This window comes from Mobula birostris, chromosome 9 (assembly GCF_030028105.1).
Source record: "Mobula birostris isolate sMobBir1 chromosome 9, sMobBir1.hap1, whole genome shotgun sequence".
Lineage (NCBI taxonomy): Eukaryota > Metazoa > Chordata > Chondrichthyes > Myliobatiformes > Myliobatidae > Mobula > Mobula birostris.
In genome coordinates, this window is record NC_092378.1 from 3,557,287 (window position 1) to 3,571,882 (window position 14,596).

A 14,596-nucleotide genomic window follows, 5' to 3' on the forward strand; every position below is an offset into this window, starting at 1 on the left:
TGCTCTGGAGGTCCCTATCACTGGCGCATCGATAACTAACGACAGTGAACGTGGTCGTCAGCCTTATAGCGCCCCCTCTGCTCTGGAGGTCCCTATCACTGGCGCATCGATAACTAACGACAGTGAACGTGGTCGTCAGCCTTACAGCGCCCCCTCTGCTCTGGAGGTCCCTATCACTGCAGCATCGCGCACTCGCAGCGGCGAACGATTTGAACTCCAATCCCCAGCAGGCACTGCGCGCAGGCGCCGGTCGTTCCGTTCGGCGCTTTGAGTGCCGGGAAGTTCATGGCAACGGCGGTCAGATGAGGTGAGAGCGGCGGTGGAAAGGAAACGGGGGTCTGGGGGGAGAGGGGAGGAAAGGGATCGGGGGTCGGGGGAGAGAGAGGAGGAAAGGAAACCGGGGATTGAGGAAAGAGGGGAGGAAAGGAACCGGGGATCGGGGAAAGAGAGGGGAGGAAAGGCACCGGGGGTCAGGGAGTGAGCGGGGAGGAAAGGAACTGGGAGTTGGGGAGGGAGGGGAGGAAAGGACCAGGGGTCAGGGGGGAGAGAAGGGAGGAGGAAAAGAACCGGGGGTCCGGGGGAGAGAGGGGTGGAGGAAAGGAACTGGGAGTCGGGGGGAGAGGAAGAAAGGAAGTGGGGGTCGGGGGGGGGGGAGAGGAGGAGGAAAGGAACCGGGGGTTGGGGGGAGAGAGAGGAGGAGGAAAAGAACCAGGGGTCGGGGGTAGAGAGAGGAGGAGGAAAAGAACCGGGGGTCAGGGGTAGAGAGAGGAGGAGGAAAGGAACCGGGGGTTGGGGGGGCAGAGGAAAGGAAAGAAACCGGGGTCGGTGGGGGGAGAGGGGAGGAAAGGATAGGGGGGAACAGGTGGATGTCGTATACTTGGATTTCCAGAAGGCGTTCGATAAGGTGCTGCACAAGAGAAGATACGGATGCATGGAGTCGGAGGAAGTGTATTGGCATGGATAGTGGATTGGTTAACTGATAGAAGGCAGAGCTGGTATAAATGGGTGTTTCTCCGGTTGGCAGTCAGTGGTGAGTGGGATACCGCAGGGGTCGGTGCTGGGCTCGCAGCTGCTTACCATTTACCTTGATGATTTGGAAGAGGGGACTGAGTGTAGCGTAGCAAAATTTCCTGATGACACTAAACTGAGTGGAAAAGCAAATTGTACGGAGGATGTGAAGAGTCTGCAGAAGGATATAGATAGGTTAAGTGAGTGGGCCAAGGTCTGGCAGATGGATTACAATGTTGGTAAATGCAAGATCATCCACTTTGGAAGGAATAATAGAAGAGCAGATTATTATTTAAATGGTGAAAGATTGCAGCATGCTGTTGTGCAGAGGGACTTGGGAGTGTTTGTGCATGAATCGCAAAAAGTTGGCTTGCAGGTACAACATGTTATTAAGAAGGCAAACGGAATGTTGGCCTTCATTGCTAGAGGGATTGAATTCAAGAGCAGGGAGGTCATGCTGCAACTTTACAGGGTACTGGTGAGGCCGCACCTGGAGTACTGGGTGCAGTTGTGGTCTCCATGCTTGAGGAAGGATATACTGGCTTTGGAGGCAGTGCAGAGGAGGTTCACCAGGTTGATTCCAGGGATGAAGGGGTTAACTTATGAGGAGAGATTGAGCTGCCTGGGACTATACTCTCTGGAATTCAGAAGAATGAGAGGGGATTTTATAGAAACATACAAAATTTTGAAAGAGATAGATAAGATAGAAGTAGAAAATTGTTTCCATTGGTAAGTGAGACTAGAACTAAGGGACTCAAGATTCAGGGGAGAAGATTTAGGATGGAGATGAGAAGCTGTTTTTCCCAGAGAGTGGTGAATCTGTGGAATTCTCTGCCCAGAGAAGCAGTTGAGGCTTCTTCACTAAATATATTTAAGAAACAATTAGATAGGTTTTTACATAGTAAAGGAACTAAGGGTTATGGGGAAAAGGCAGGTAGATGGAGCTGAGCTTACGGACAGATCAGCCATGATTTTATTGAATGGCGGGGCAGGCCGGATGGCCTACTCCTGCTCCTATTTCTTATGTTCTTATGTTTGAATCAGAGGTGAGGGGAGGAAAGGAACCTGGGGTTGGGGGTGAGCGGGGAGGAAAGGAACTGGGAGTCGGGGAGAGAGGGGAGGAAAGGAATCGGGGGTCTGGGGGAGAGAGGAGGAAAGGAACTGGGAGTCAGAGAGGGGAGGAAAGGAATCGGGGGTCGGGGAGAGAGGAGAGAAATGGAAGCGGGGTTGGAGGGTGAGGGAGGAGGAAAGGAAACGAGGGTTGGGAGAGAGAGGGGAGGAAAGGAATCGGGGGTTGGGGAGAGGGGAGGAAAGGAACCGGGTGTCAGAGGGGGGAGAGAGAGGGGAGGAATGGAAGCAGGGTTGGGGGGTGAGGGAGGAGGAAAGGAAACGAGGGCTGGGGGAGAGAGGGGAGGAAAGGAACTGGGAGTCAGGGAGAAAGAGGGGAGGAGAGGAACCTGGGGTCAGGGGGTGAGAGGGGAGGAAAGGAACTGGGAGTCAGGGAGAAAGAGGGAAGGAGAGGAACCTGGGGTTGGGGTGAGTGGGGAGGAAAGGAATTGGGGGTCAGGGAGAGAGGGGAGGAAAGGAACCGGGGGTCAGAGGGGGGAGAGAGAGGGGAGGAATGGAAGCGAGGTTTGGGGGTGAGGGAGGAGGAAAGGAAACGAGGGTAGGGAGAGAGAGGGGAGGAAAGGAACTGGGAGTTGGGGGTGAGGGAGGAGGAATGGAACTGGGGCTGTGGGGAAGGGTGGGGAAGGAAAGGAATTGGTTGAGGGGGGAGAGTAGAGAAAAGGAATTGGGGGTCGAGGGGAAAAGTGGGTGGAGAGAGGAGAGATCAGAGACAGAAGGGAGAATGGGGAGGGGAGCACGGGGAGAAGGGACCGGATGGGAGAGGAGATACTGAAAATTTGCCATGCGAAGCACTGATCCCTCTAAGATGTGCAGGTGCGCGGCCGCACTAACTGAACTGCTCCTGTGCACATAGCCTTTGTCGTCGCGCAGCTGAAATTGTTTTTTATAATATGTTAATTTAAACTGCCACGCTGGTTTTTAGAAGTTTATTGACATACAGCACAGTGTGGGCCCTTCTGGCCCCTCAAGCCTCGCCGCCCAGCAATCACCCAGTTTAACCCGAGCCTAATCAGGGAACAATTTCCAATGACCAATTAACCTACCAACTGGTACATCTTTGGACTGTGGGAGGAAACCGGAGCACCCGGTGGAAACCCATGCGGCCAAACGTGGGGACAGGTTCATGTCTAGCAATATTTCTTGGGGGTAGTGGGAGGGTTGTTGGTCTCCATGGTAGTGAGAGAGGGATTGGTGCGAGGTCCAGAGTCCCCATCCCTGAAGACCCCCATCTTCCCTCTCTCCAACACCCCTTTCCCCCGTTCCCTCCTCTTGGCATCTCACCACACCCCTTTCCCATCCCTCCAGCACCTGCCCCCAACAAAGCCAATTTTTCCCCAACATCCCCTGTCCCTTTCAACAACCCTCTTCCTGTCTCCCCCACTGCATTCCCCTTACCAATCACCCCATCAAATCATTTCTCGGAACTGTCCTCCACTCTACTGACCTCAGAATCAGGTTTAATATCACTGGCATTGGTCATGAAATGTGTTGTTTTGCAGCAGCGGTACATTGCAATACAGAATAAAAAGCTGTAATTTGCAATTATAATAACTAATATATCTAGAAAATTAAGTTAAGTAAGTGGTGCAAAAAGAGAACAAAAAATAGCGCGTTCATTGTCCGTTCAGAAACCTGATGGTGGAGGGGAAGAAGCTGTTCCTGAAATGTTGAGTGTGTGTCTTCAGGCTCTTGTCCCTCTTTGATGGCAGCAATGAGAAAAGGGCATGTCCTGAATGACAGCTGCCGCCTTTTGAAGGTGTCATCAACGATGTGGGGGTTAGTGTCCATGATGGAGCTGGCTGGTATGCAACTTTTCAGTGACCCCCTCCACACTAGATGTGGTGATGCAGCCAATTAGAATGCTCTCCGCGGTGCATCTGCAGGAATTTGCAAGTGCCTTTGGTGACAATGCTCCTCAAAGTCCTAATGAAGTATAGCCGCTGTCATGCCTTCTTTGGAATTGCATTGATACGTTGACACCCAGGAGCTTGAAACTGCTCACCCTTTCCACTGCTGATCCCTCGATGAGGACTGGTGTGTGTTCACTAGACTTCCTCTGAAGTCTACAATCAATTCTTTGGTCTTACTGAGGTTGAGTGCAAAGATTTTGCTGTGACACCACTCAGCCAGATGATCTATCTCACTCCTTTATGCTTCCACCTCAGCAAACCTCCTTTCTTTGACATTGCCCAACCCTCTACCCCTCTCAACCCCTTCCCATTCCTGGCTGCTTTTGGCATCTCCGAGCCTGAATACTTGAAACCACAGTGAGCAAAACAATTCTGAATTGTCTTACGGCTTATTTCTCTCCAACTATTAGTGACAAGAATCACTGCGTTTTGAACACAACACACGCAACTGATGCCAGTTAGAACCTGTTTGGCAACAGCCTGCTGCCCCAATTCAGTGGCATAGTGTCCCAAATAAACAAAGGAGATTTTCTCAATTAGCTTTGTTCTTTAAGAATTACCCCAAATAAGTGGCTTCCCTGATTAACTGGAATCCACTGGATTCTGCATTAATTACTCTTAAAATGTGGTATGATCTTCATCTAAGTCACAGTTATAGACAGATACAATTTGCCTGAACTAATAACGCACAAATAATTGTACTTCTCATCAATATTGCATCATAGTCTGTGCTCAAAGAAGTATGTGAACCTTTGGGGTAATACCTTTTACAAAAGCTATTTGGAGTCAGGTGTCAATCAATGAGATGAGATTGGATGTGTGGGTTGTAGAGGTGCCCTGCCCTATGTAAAAAAAAACACAGACAGAAGTTGGGTTACTGGCAGAGCCTGCTCTTCTCAAGAAAGATCTATTTATGTGTGCCATACCTCAATGAAAACAACTTTTAGAGGACCTTGGAAGAATTTGCAGAGATACATGAAGCTGGAAAAGGCTGCAAAAGCATTTCTAATGACCCGAGTCTTCATCAGTTCAAGTAAGAGAAATTGTCTACAAATAGAGGAAATTCAGTACTGTTGCTACTGTCCCTAGGAGTGGGCATCCTGCAAAGATCACACCAAGAGCACAACGTGCAATACTGACGGAGGTGACAAAGAACACAAGGGTAACAGCAAAAGACCTGCAGAAATCTCTGGAACTTACTCAAGTCTCTGTTCATGTGTCCACTATCAGTAAAACACTAAACAAGGATGGTGTTCATGGAAGGTCACCATGCAGGAAACCACTGCTCTCCAAAAAAAAATACAGTGTTGCACATCTCAAGTTTGGCAAAAGACCACCTGAATATTCCACAACACTTCTGGGACAATGTTCCATGGACAGATGAGACAAAAGTTGAACTGTTTGGCAGAAATGCTCACTGCTATGTTTGGCAGAAAAAGGGTACCAACACCAAAACCTCATCCCATCTGTGAAGCATGGTGGAAAGAGCATCATGATTTGGGGCTGCTTTGTTGTCTCAGGGCCTGGACAGCTTGCAATCATTGAGGGAACAATGAATTCAAAATTGTGTCAAGAAATTTTACAGGAGAATGTCAGGGTAGCTCCATCACCTGAAGCTTAAAAGAAGTTGGATGACAATGATCTGAAACACAAGAGTAAATAAACAGCAGAATAGTTTAAAAAGAAGAAAATTCTTTTTATGGAATGGCCAACTCGGAGTCCAGACCTTAACCCAATTGAGATGCTGTGGCGTGACCTGAAGAGGGCTGGTATCCCAGAAATATTTATCAACTGAAACAGTTTTGTATGGAGGAATGGTCTAAAGTTTCTCCTCACCATTGGCAAGCCTGATCAGCAGTTACAGGAAAAGTTTGAGGGAGGTTATTGGTGCTAAAGGAGGTTCTACCAGTTATTAAATTCAAGGGTTTGCATACTTTTTCAAGCCTGGACTGTGAGAAAGGGAAGGAGGAGGGGACCCAGGATGAAATGATAGGTGGGTGAGAAGAGGTGAAAAGTCAGACTGGGGGTGGGGGTGGGATATTGAGTGTTGAAAGGCCTCAATAGAGTGGATGTGGAGAGGATTTCCTACGGCATGAGTGTCTAGGACCAGAGGATGTGGTCTCAGGGTAGAGGGACATCCTTTTAGAATGGAGATGACTAATTTCTTCAGCCAGAGGGTGGTGAATCTGTGGAATTTGTTACCATGAATGGTTGTGGAGGCCAAGTCATTGAGTATAGATTCTGGGTTAGGTTCATGAAGGGGTGAAGACAGGAGACTGGGTCTGAGAGGGAAAATGGATCAGCCATGGTGGAACAGACACGATGGGCCAAATGGATTCTGCTGTTATATATTATAGTCTTATCGTCTATGGTCTCTTTGACTCCACAAAACTGAATGGCTGAATATGTGTACTCTGTTGGAGCCGCCTTCTCCACAACTACATTGGTAAACCCCTTGTTCTACTTGTCATTGGTGTAACATTTAAAAATAGAAGTAGAGTGCATGGGTTTAAAATGAGCACCAAATTGCATCCGCATTGTTTATTATCCTGTGAGAATTGCTACAGGAGATCACCTCCTGACTCATAAACATTTCTAGGGGCTGTGGTGAATCAGAATCAGGTTTATTGTCACTGGTATATGTCATGAAATTTGTTGTTTTGTGACAGCAGTACAGTCCAATTCATATAAAGAAGTTGCTATAAATTACAGTGCTCCTGACCATCTATAGAAATTTGATTGAGTCATTGGTGACATATCGAATCTCCTCAAGTTCCCAGTGAATTATAGCTGCTCACATGCCTGCTTCAATATGTTGGGCCCAGGAGAGATCTTCAGAGATCTCTCTGAACTCACTGATTGTGAATTCCTCCTTTGCACTAGTCCATGTACTTTACTACTCAATCTTCTTCTTAAAGTTTTTGGTTGTCTGGTCTGAGAGTGCTTTGGAGGCTTTTCATCAAATTTGACCATGAGACATGGGAGCAGAATTAGGTCATTCGGCCATCTAGTCTGCTGATTCCATCGTAGCTGATTTATTATTCCTCTCAATCCCATTCTCATGCTTTTTGCCCATAACCTTTGACATCCTGACTAATAAAGAACCTGTCAACCTCTGCTTTAAATACACCCAATGACTTGGGCTCCACGGCTGTCTATGGTAATGAATTCCAGAGTCACCACCCTCTGGCGAAAGAAGTTCCTCCTCATCTCTGTTCTGAGGCTGTGCTCTCTGGTCCTAGACTCCACCATAGAAACCATCCTCTCCACATCCATTCTATCTAGGTCTTTCAATATTCAATAAGTTTCAATGCAATTCCCTCCCTCAAAGCTGCTAAAATTGATGTGATTACTTACCAGTAAAACATTTTCAGACATTTTAGTATCGACCTAAATGCTTTGTGTGGGTTTGATTGCAACATTTAAGAGAAATTTGGATGGGTACATGGATGGGAGATGTATGGAGGACTATGGTCCAGGTGCTGGTCGATGAGACTAGGCAGAATAACAGTTTGGCATGAACTAGGGCCAAAGAGCCTGTTTCTGTGCTGCTTACGTACTGTGACGGAGGCACATTGTCTGAGGGAGAGAGCTAAAATCAAGTAATTGAGCAGCAGAGTGAACTGTTACAGTATTAAGATAGAAGATTGTTTAATGTCATTTCCAGTACACGTGTGTAAAGGAGAACAAAATAATTCTTACTCCGGATCTGATGTAGCACAAAAAATGTAATAAGATAAAAGCACAATTAAATATATACAATAAATATAAGATTGCTTCTATGCCCATAAAGTGACACTAGGCACAAGAGTGTCAGTGCGTAGGGTGACTGACTGGAAATGAAAAAGTAGTGGTGGTTGTGGGTGGAAGTGTTAATCGGTCTTGCTGCTCGGGTAAAGTAACTGTTTTTGATTCTGATGGTCCTGGTGTGGATGCTACGTAGCCTGCTGCCTATCAGGAGTGAGACAAACAGTCTATGAGCAGGGTGGGTGTGACCCTTCATGATGTTACTGGCACTTTTCTGTGTGTGTGTATATATATATATATATATAATATCTGTCCTTAATGGCGGGTAGCTGGTGCTGGTGATGCGTGGGGCAGAGGGGATCTCATTGTAACCTATCAAATAGTTAAAAGCCTAGGTAGAGTAGATGTGGAGAGGATGTTTTTATAGTGGGGGAGTCTAGGACCAAAGGTTGTAGCCTCCGTTTAAAAGAACAGAGATGAGGAATTTCTTTAGCTAGAGGATGATGAATCTGGAATTCATTGCCACAGACAGCTGTGGAGGCCAAGTCATTGGGTATATTTAAGGCAGAGGTTGGTAGGTTTTTGATTAGTCAGAGTATCAAAAGTTACGGAGAGAAGTCAGGAGAATGGAGTTGAGAGGAAAAATAAATCGGCTATGATCATACAGCAGAATAGACTGGATGGGCCAAATGGCCTAATTCTGCTCCTATATCCCACGGCCTTCCAGGTGCTCTGGTTTCCTCCCAGTTTCCAAAGACATGGGGGTTAATAGGTTAATGGGTCATGTGTGTATTTGGACGGCATGGGGTTGTTGGTGCTTACTGTGCTACTCTCTAAATAAAAATAATAAGTGGTGCTGATGTATTTTGAGAGCTGTGGAAGGGAGGAGCAAATGATCTTAACTTTGCCCACTGTTCAACATTGGCATCCAGACAGTACCTTAGGGAATGAACCTGTAATTAGTTCAAAACAGTTGGCCATTAAATTTAACACTGGAGAAATAGCAGGTGGTAGCCTTTGTCTTTTTTGGTGGCAGAGTTTGTGAATTTGAAAGATTCTGCCAAGAATTCTTGGCAAGATTCCTTATTGTGTATTGTACAGTCTATACATGTTCTTTAAGACACTTTGAATCTCATCTTCAAGCCATTTCCATGTGAAACATTTTGTGTTATTTGCTAATATTTATGCTCTAGTTTCCTTTGCAAAATTCTGTTGCTGCAACAAAGAGATGGTCATTTGATGCTGTCCACAATCTAAACTAAATGTTGGTTGTAAATTTAATAACCAGTTGATTCAAACCAATTACACTAATCATGTGGGGATACAAGACCTCCTACACTTTATGAGGAGATTGAGACATGCAAGGCTGCTTGCCCCCATTCTAACAACTGTCTCCAGGAGCACCACTGAGACTGTCCTGTCTAGCTGCATCATTGTGTGGTACAGAAGCTGCAAGGCATTGGACAAAAGACCCTACAAAGGATAGCAAACACCGCAGAGAGGTTCATCAGGGTCTGCCTTCCCCCCTCTTTGTCACATTTACTGGGAATGTTGCAGATGAAGGGCCCAAAGCATTGTTGAGGATCCCCATCACCCGTCCCACAATCTCTTTGACTCCTTACCATTAGGAAGGAGGTACAGGAACATCAGGTCTAGGACTGTCAGACTGGGTAACAGCTTCTTACCTCAGGCTGTGAGACTAATGAATACCCTGCCACCACCAAGGTGTCTTCATGTTGACAGTGAGAAGAGAGCATGGTTTGGAAGGATGCAGGGATAAATGCTTCCTCTAGGCAATATGCCTGCAACCATTCGAAGTGTTACCGCCTGCCACTACACCTCCTTTCTCACCACTATCCAGGGCACTAAACAGTCCTTCCATGTCTTCCATTTCTTCCCATGAGTCACTTATTGCATCAGGTACACCCGGTGTGGCCTCCTCTACATTGGTGAGATCCAGTTCCTGATTGAACACCACCTCTCTGCTCACTGAACCATTTAAGTCCACTTCCCATTCCCATATCGAGGGAAGCTAGATGCAGATAGGAGGAGCAACACTTCATAATTTGCCTTGTTGGTATGAACATCAATTTCTTTAACTACTGGTAACCCTTCTCCCCTCTGCTCCTCATTCCTTTCTACCCTACCACCCACCCTCAGCCCTCACCTCTTCCTTTCCCCAACCCTCCTGATTTGCCCATCACTCATACACTTCTTCACAAGTTCCCCTCCTCATCTCCCTCCCTCTATCCTTTGGTCCATTGCCCTCTTTTATCAGATTCCTCCTCCTTCAGTCCTATGTCATTTCCACCTATTACCTCTCAGCTTCACATTTCATCCCCATTGATCACTTGTCTATCACCCACCATTCCATTGTTTCTACCCCTTCCGCCCACTTTGTCATTCCAACTAACTCTCCTCTGTACTTCCAGTCCCAATGAAAGATCTGTGCCCAAAATATGGATTGCCCATTCCCCTGATAAACACTACCTGATGTGCTGAGTTCTTCCAGCATTTTGTGTGTTTGCTACGCTGCCCACATGCCAGATTTTGTTAGCTAGTGTCTGGTTGCCAACATTGGACGATGGGCAAGTTTAAGCTGATTAAACTGACGTCTCACTGCATGAGCCATTGATCAAGACTGAGCAGTTACACAAGTTCAAAAGCAGAAGACTAATCAGTCCTTTGAGTCTGCTGCACCATCCAAAAAGTTAGCGCAATCGCTTGATGATGCATGCAATCACTGGTTTGGGGTTCAATTCCCGCCACTATCTGTAAGGTATTTGTTCATTCTCTCCATGACTGTGTGGGTTTCTTCCGGGTGCTGCAGTTTCCATCGATATTCCAAAAACGTATAGGTTAGGGTTAGTGTGTTGTGGGTATGATAGTTTGGCGCCAGCTGATCTCCCTCCTGGCATTTGTCCTTGCAGGTAGAACAAGGGCTATACCTCCTCCCTCACTATCGTTCAGAGCCCCAAGCAGTCCTTCCAGGTGAGGCGACACTTCACCTGTGAACCTGTTGTGCTCCTCCTGTGTATTGGTGAAACCCAAAGTAGGTTGAGAGACCGCTTCGCCAAGCATCTATGCTCTGTCCACCAGAAAAAGCAGAATCTCCCAGTGGCCACCCATTTTAATTCCACCTCCCATTACCATTCCAATATGTCTGTCCATGGCCGCCTCTACTGTTGCAATGAGGCCACACCAGGTTGGAGGAGCAACACCTTATATTCTGCCTGGGTAGCCTCCAACCTGATGGCATGAACATCAATTTCTTGAACTTCTGGTAATGCCCCCCTCCCCCCTCACCATTCCCTTTTCCCTCTCTCACCTTCTTACCTGCCCATTACCTCCCTCTGATGGTGCTTCTGGTTTTCTTTCTTCCATGCCCTTCCGTCCTCTCCTTTTACAATCCCCCTTCTCCAGCTGTGTATCTCTTTCACTAATTAACTTGCCAGCTCTTTACTCCCGGCCCCTGTTTTACCTACCACCTTGTGTTTCTTCCTCCCTCCACCCCTCCCCCCCCCCACCATCTTCTAACTTCCTTTTTTTTTCTTAGAAATTACTAGGCTTACCCATAGCCCTCTATTTTTCTAAGCTCCATGTACCTATCCAAAAATCTCTTAAAAGACCCTATTGTATCCGCCTCCACCATCATTGCCGGCCCCCCATTCCACACACTCACCACTCTCTAAGTAAAAAACTCACCCCTGACATCTCCTCTGTACCTACACCCCAGCACCTTAAACCTGTGTCCTCTTGTGGCAACCATTTCAGCCCTGGGAAAAAGCCTCTGACTATCCACACGATCAATGCCTGTCATCATCTTGTACACCTCTATCAGGTCACCTCTGATCCTCCGTCGTTCCAAGGAGAAAAGGCCGAGTTCACTCAACCTGTTTTCATAAGGCATGGTCCCCAATCCAGGCAACATCCTTGTAAATCTCCACTGCACCCTTTCTATGGTTTCCACGTCCTTCCTGTAGTGAGGCGACCAGAACTGAGCACAGTACTCCAAGTGGGGTCTGACCAGGGCCCTATATAGCTGCAACATTACCTCTCAGCTCCTAAATTCAATTCCACGATGTTGGAGGCCAATGCACCGTATGTCTTCTTAACCACAGAGTCAACCTGCACAGCTGCTTTGTGCGTCCTATGTACTCGGACCCCAAGATCCCTCTGATCCTCCACACTGCCAAGAGTCTTACCATTAATACTATATGTGGTTTAATCTTAGTCAACTTTCAGTGTAAGTGAGACTCTCCGAACAATTGCTGGCCTTTCCTGCTGCAGCTGCTACTAAATAGTTTCAAAGCAACACACACAGAATGCTGGAAGAACTCAGCAGGTCAGGCAGCGTCTATGAAAATGAAAAAACAGTGGACATTTTGGGTAGGCTCTTCTTCAGGACTGGAAAAGAAGGGAGGATATGCCAGAATAAGCAGCTGGGGGGAGGGCAAGGAGGACAAGCTGGAAGGGGATCGGTGACAACTAAGAAAAAATCTGCAGATGCTCAAAATCTGAGCAACACACAAAATGCTGGAGGAACTCAGCAGGCCAGGCAGCATCTATGGAAAAAAGCACAGTCAGCGTTTTGGACCGAGACCCTTCGACAGGAGTAGAGGAAAAAAAAAACTGAGGAGTAGATAGGTGAAGCCAGGTATGTGGGGGAGCGGTGGAAAAGTTTAAGGTTGGAGAGGAAGGAATCTGATATAGAGTGGACTGTGGGAGAATGAGGAGGAGGGGCACTGGGGTAGATGATAGGCAGGCGAGGCCTGGCCTGCTGAGTTCCTCCAGCATTTTGTGTGTGTTGCTTGGATTTCCAGCATCTGCAGATTTTTTCTTGTTTGAGAAGAGGTGGGAGTCCAGAGTGGGGAATTAAAGAAGTCTAGAATACTGCACTGTGGATACAAGGTTAATGCACAATGAGCAGGCGAAATGTTTTCACAAAAGCTTTGTGAAACTGAGTTTAGCGGTCTGTGTAGAATCAGTGCTAAGTTGGTTCCGTGTCTTTCGTCCTGAGCTGTTGTGTAAGCCAGCAAAGCACAAAACCCATCTGTCTCTAATCTCCTTTAGGGATATAAATCTACTATCCTTCCCCTCTCTGAGCTGTGCACACTCTGGCTTCACAGAGCTGTAGCTGACTTAACAACCTAGCTAGTTGGTTATAGAACATAGAACAGTACAGCACAGGACTTCAGCGAACCGTTTAACCCACTCCAAATTGAATTTAACCCTTCCCTCCATTTCTTAATCATCAATGTGCTTATCTAAGAGCTTCTTAATTGTCCCTAATGTACCTGCCTGTACCACCACCCCGGCTGTGTGTTTTTTACACCACTGTGTGAAAATAAAACTACCTCTAACATTCTCCCCCCCACCCCACCGCCATAGTTTCCTCCAGTCAACCTAAAATTCGGGGCAGCATGGTAGCGTAGTGGTTGGTGGTTACAGTACAGGAGACCCGGGTTCACTGTCTGTAAGGAGTTTGAGTCTCCTTGTGACTGCGTAGGTTTCCTCTGGGTGCTCTGGTTTCCTCCCACAGTCCAAAGACGTGCTGGTTGGTCATTGTAAATTGTCCTGTGATTAAGCTAGGATTAAATTGGGATTGCTGGGTGATGTAGCTTGAATGGCCTATTTCGTGCTATATCTCAATAAATATTTTAAAACATGCCCCCTCATGTACATCGTAAATGTAGGCTTTGAACAGTCCCTCAAAGCTGAGAGAGAATACAGTGTGAATGGGGAATACCTTTCTTTGCCGGGGGGGGGGGCAGTATAGCCAGTCTTCATTAAAAAAGAACACTCTGCCTCTGAACCACTTGCTGCTGGTTTGAGATCTAGTGTAAATAGTAAAGCGCAGCCCACTTAAATGGAACTCCGAGAGTGATTAGTGTGACAAGCGGCTTCTGCAATTCCAATAGAATATTACTGTCTTTGATTAAATGTTTCTCTGAAGTAGGTGGAGGATTTCCTTTACATAGCAATCTCAGCAGTCAAGACTCCTGCTTCCATGTCAATCCCTCATTGGGACTAGTGCAATGCTATTTTGTTCACTATTTTACTCTCCCTGCACTATTTATATGTGTATGTATGTGTGTGTATTGCATGCTATATATATTCTTACTGTCATTTCTGTTTTTATTTATTGCTGCAAAACATTAAATTTGACAACATGTGCCTTTGATATTAAACCTGATCCTGATTCCTTCTGCCTGTATCGTGGTTACTCTGAAGATTCCTCCATACCAGAGGCTGTGGTCACAATTTAAACTTCAGGCCTTAAATCAGTCCAATGCTTGGCCAGGACCCAATCTAAACCAAAATTCTTCACTGAGCAATTGATGCAGTCTCCACGGAACAACATAAATCACTTTCAGGTACGGGATGATATGACAAACAGCATCAAGTCACTATTTTGCTCACTTTTTATACTGTGTATTCATTATTTAATATATATTTTAATTTATACGGGTTTTTTCTGTCCTTCTGCCACAAAACAACAAATTTCATGGTATACAACAATGATAAGACCAGATTCTATTTCACCTGCCTTTGTGTGGAAAAACTTGCCCTGCAGCTCCCTTTAATGGATGGATTTGAAAACAAGAGATGGTCCATGAACATTATCTCACTGTTTTCCTCTCTTTTTGCACAACTTATATTTTTTATTATAACCTTTACTAATTTTTTATGTGCTGCTGCAAAACTGCAAATTTCACAATGTATGTGAGTGATGTTGGCAATAATTTGGAAAATGGGTAACTCAGGTTAGATTGAGTTTTTCTCCAGTCTTGGCTATTTAC

General features: G+C 46.3%; 1 protein-coding gene across 2 annotated transcripts in view; it reads left to right on the forward strand.

Annotated features, from left to right (window-relative positions):
• The first annotated feature begins 256 nt into the window (after positions 1-256).
• Positions 257-14,596, forward strand: part of fgfr1op2 (FGFR1 oncogene partner 2) — a 65,320-nt gene continuing 50,980 nt past the window's right edge. The window contains exon 1 of one of the 2 annotated variants that reach the window (XM_072267378.1): positions 257-307. The gene's annotated coding sequence lies outside the window, so the exon portion shown is untranslated. Of the gene's footprint in view, positions 308-14,027; positions 14,171-14,596 lie in introns of those variants that run through there. The other variant, XM_072267379.1, reaches the window with a different exon arrangement.